The sequence below is a fragment of the Habropoda laboriosa genome, unplaced genomic scaffold (genome assembly GCF_001263275.1).
Source record: "Habropoda laboriosa isolate 0110345459 unplaced genomic scaffold, ASM126327v1 scaffold529, whole genome shotgun sequence".
Classification (NCBI taxonomy): domain Eukaryota; kingdom Metazoa; phylum Arthropoda; class Insecta; order Hymenoptera; family Apidae; genus Habropoda; species Habropoda laboriosa.
The window spans coordinates 258642-263193 of NW_017100671.1; the positions used below are offsets into that span (position 1 = coordinate 258642).

The 4552-nt window shown below is 40.7% G+C and overlaps 1 protein-coding gene across 1 annotated transcript in view; it reads left to right on the top strand.

Moving 5' to 3' along the window:
* Positions 1-284: 284 nt before the first annotated feature.
* Positions 285-4552, top strand: part of LOC108576841 (transcription factor Ken 2-like) — a 22228-nt gene continuing 17960 nt past the window's right edge. Inside the window, exon 1 of the mRNA XM_017939903.1 lies at positions 285-466. The gene's annotated coding sequence lies outside the window, so the exon portion shown is untranslated. The remainder of the gene's footprint in view (positions 467-4552) is intronic.

Consider the following 4552-nt stretch of genomic DNA (forward strand, 5'->3'; position numbering starts at 1 on the left):
TAATATTCGCATGTGATAGTCCTGCGAAGCGTATCGAAGAAGAGCGCCAAGACTTCTGCTTGTTCTCCGGCAGCCGATGATTCGCGAAAATCAGTTCGACGATACCACCTTTCACGCATCATGACTATGTGGATGTGTTTTTCAGTGTGAAGTGATTTCAGTGCCAGCCTCGATATTGCCCCGATCGTTTTCGATTATTGTCACATCGTTTCGTCTGCGTTCCTCTACAACGTGCTGCGATCTGTTTCTCGTGCCGGTGGTGATACATGCTTTGGTATATCAATGTATGTCACGTGTCTGTACCGTCGTCCTCGTCGCCGCTATCACGGGATTTCGGGTCGTCGGCTTGTGGAGATGCTTCGTGACTCTTCGAGAGAATCTTAAGGGAAATACCGCCGTACGCTGACACGCTTTCTTTGGATATACCATCGATATTAGATAAAGTGCGGACGATTAAAATCACAAGGTAAGATCGTTGGACACGAAGCACGTGTAAGTGCTTTGCTTTTTTCAATCGAAGGACGCGTATCCGTGATCGCCCCTTTTCGTGTTTCTACGTGAGAACCATTTACTCTATGACGATTTCTTGTCCAAACGAACGGACCAATTTAAATCCCCCGTACACCGTACAATTTCTATAAATCCCCTTTTGCCACTTCAACGTTTCGATAAGTCGACCGACACAGATGAGAATATATTGATAGAAAACTGAGACGATTCGTGGCTTTCGGAAATGGTGAAACTACGGACAACAACGAGAAAATTACTGGTGTAATGAACCAACATTCCATACGATTCGATATATAAGAGACTGTGTGTAAATTAAAATAGCGATGTAATTGGAAGTAAAAACGACCGCGGGCTGTAACGCACTTAGAGACAGGTAGATAAATTGCAACAAACCGTACCGACAATGAGAAACTATGATCGAATGAGTTGTAGAACAAATTGCGCGACTGTTCACTTCGCGATAGTAATTCCTGCCTCTATCGAAAAGCGTGTAGTATCGAATTGTCTCGATCGACACACATACAGTTACTTGAGAAAGTACCCGCCCCCCTCTAAACGTAAAACATATTTTACGTATTTAATCACTGTTCGAATTAACATTAACAGTTCCAATTCACGTTTTCCATTGAAATGCGTGCAAGAGACAAATTTTATGTAGTTTCTTTAAAAACTTCTTAACACACACACCGTCAAATATAAGGGAAATGGAACAGACGAGAAAAACTATAACGTTACAAAGACAATTCATAGTTTCTTTTCTTTGAAAATAGGAAAGGTCATCACCTAGTAACAAATACTGTTGAAATATCGTGTAAGGCAGTATTAGCTTCGTATTCGGCACTGTAAAATTCTAAATGAAGGAGAAGAGTGAAAAATCGTGAGATATCGTTGAATACAGAAACTGTTACCACAATCGATTGCAAGATAAAAGTCATTTTTCAGTGGAATTTGAGTTCGTTAGAATATAGATGGAAACTGTTGAGAATTTCTTCAACTATCTTACATTTAGCGATGAATGTCAATTCGAAATTTCTCATTGTATGCCGAAAATTGGCGCGTAAAAACCCACGATCAATCAACGGATCAGTTTATGTATACGGATATAAAATTGAAGCAACATTTAAAGGGAAGTGCAGAAAATCGAAGAAACTGACCGAAGGATTACTTTTATTTCCGACGAGACAACGTAATGCTTCAATCATACCACGAAACCTACAGAAGATTATGAAACGTGTGCAGATCGTCTAAGAAAAAAGTACTCGAAGAAATCTTATTAAGAGATAAGATGAACTCGAATGTCAAAATAGGTAAAAAGCTGATTACAAGGTCGTGGGAATATCTGACAAAAGGGATTAACTTGTATTGCAAGGTAAATATTGAGTTTAGGCGAATGCTTTCCCGTGGACAATCACGCGGACGTGAATTGAAATTGGTAACGTTAACAATGAAATACGCAAAATATGTTTCACGTGTAAGGCTGACGGATACTCTCACGAGAGACTGCACTTTCATCCCGATGAATATTTACGCGAAAACAAACGGTGAATCGGTGTAGGAGCGAAACAGTTGTCCTTCATGCACGTCTTCGCAATGTTCAGAAAGGTGTGAAATTTATCCATCGGCCAAAAATGACAAAACGAGACTTCCTTCGAGCTTATAATTCAAATTCAGGCGTTCCATGATCGTATATGAACATTGGTTACGCAACTGTTCTTAAGGAAATACGAAAAGAAAAAAGACGGAGGAGGAGGAGGCGGCGGTCGTGAGTTCTATGTGGTCATCAATGGCTCGCGATGACGGATCGTAAAGAAAAAGCGATCTCGAGTCAAGGTCGAGCACATCGAAAGGCGTCTTTACGTTCGCCATTTCGTATTCATGTAGTCATTATCTGCCGGATATATTTATGTTGCGTTCTCGCATAGTCGGAGGACATATAGAGCTTGCATCCATGCAAATATTCCCAACCAAACAGTAATTACGGTCAACTCCGAAAGGTGAACCGGTTGAAATTCCGGGTTAATTTTACCTTTTTTCATTGACACACGTTGCCCATATGTTCGTATTTTCGGCTTTAGACAGAATTCCCCGTTCTAAACGATAAAGAGCGTACCTAACCTAACATAACCTTTCTTCGTCGTGTAAAATCCAATTTCCCAAATTTGTGTATTTCCCTGTATCGCACAACATTTTGCAGGTTAAGTTACTAGAGATAACGGAGGTTGTGCTCGAAAGGAAAATATTTTCATCGGAATTGAGATTGTCCTGTATTCAGGCTTGTACGAACGAACAGCTCTATACGAACGTTTGAAACAGCAGTTAACATTTACGTATGGAGGGACGTTAATTTAAATATCTCTGGTGCACTTTTCAAAGCTATTGTTTTCAATGGGCGAGTAATCGGTAACGTTCTAATACGAATTTATCCACGTAACGTGGTCATTGATTAGCGGATCGTTGATTCATTAGAGACGGCGATCATGTCTTGTAAGCGATTAATTAAAGAGAGGTCGATAATGAGGATCGGGTGTTTTCAATGGGTTACGATATCTATTTAAAAACAATGCTGGTAATGCCGCATGCTGGTTATAATCGATATCGATCAATTCGGATGATCGACATATAACCAACTAAATCATTCGTGAATCATGTCCAACTGGCTTTACGTAAGAGAAGTTTACGTTTTTTTTTTTCTAACTATGATCACCAAAGAGATCGTGCATTTCTTATTTCGCTGCTCGTCGGACATTTCTTCGTGTATTTTCGTCAGTTTCGTTTCAGTCTATACGGCTGATAAATATGTATGTGTGCAATCATGATCGCGATATTGAATATCAATCATAGAAAGGCTGAGTTACGAGTTTTCACGTGACTGCGTAGCTTCTATTAATATTTTCGTCGAGCCTTAATCAAACATACGGTTCTAAAAACGTAAACAACGATAAACGACGCTTCCGAAGCGTTCTGTACTAGAAAAACAGCATATTTTCAAACGTTTTCCGATTAGTCGAATCGATATACCCTCTCCACTTCTCTCTAACCTTCTCTAACATTTCTAACGTTTACCCCGCTAGAACGGGGGACGGCGGTTTGCAACTGGTAGAATTATCGCCTCATAGAAATGTTCGAGCCTGATAACAAAAACTCGATTGTAATTAATATAGGTGCTGGGAGATAATTATAATCACAAACAGGCGCGGGATAGTACACACACCGGGTGTATATTTAACTCGATTGCATATTTTTTTTTTTCCTCTCTTGAGCGTTGCAGAGATACGGCGTGGCAATAATAACATCCGGCAAAACATGGATGCATAAACATATTACCTTCAAACGGTGTTGCGATTTAGTATGGATATTGCTATTAGTCTGAAGTTCAAGCCTATACCGATTCTACGTGGATTTATTATCAGTTAGACCGTTTCTCGAGTAATTTTCGCACTCCGAACTATCGTCCACCTTATTCTCTACCGATTCTAACGATGCCTCGCAAGGAACGAACAGTAGAAGCGCGTTCACTTGAAATCGTCACCTTATGTTTCATTAAATTTCATGCTTAACGCACGTTGGTGTAAATCCACGTGTAAAAATCGAAACGTATACGTAAGAGGGTTCGAATTGAGAAATACATAATGGAAATAGATGGACGAGATAAGAACGATACGTGATGTAATTCATGATGGTATTTGTTTAAAAGAATGCAGGCTTTTCTATACGGCACGACGCCATGTTTCCAACATTTTCACCTTACACAGTCCGCCTGCGGTTGCTCCCTTCTCAGAGGTTCCTTCGTCGACGATTATTAAGACGCGGTCTCGCGGTGCAGAGGCCTCGGATTGGCTGGACGTTTCGATGTGTAGGGCATGTTAAATGAAGTTGCAATTAAGAGAGCTAAAAGCTGCGCGGCTGACTATGCTTCTCAAGGCCTCGGGCCTCGCCAGAGCGTACTTCCGCTTCTGATTAGCTTCCTCTTTTCCCACATCGTCCTCGCCATTCTCTCTCTTTTTCTTTCTCTCTCTTCTTTCCCCTCTCACAGCGTTTTCAC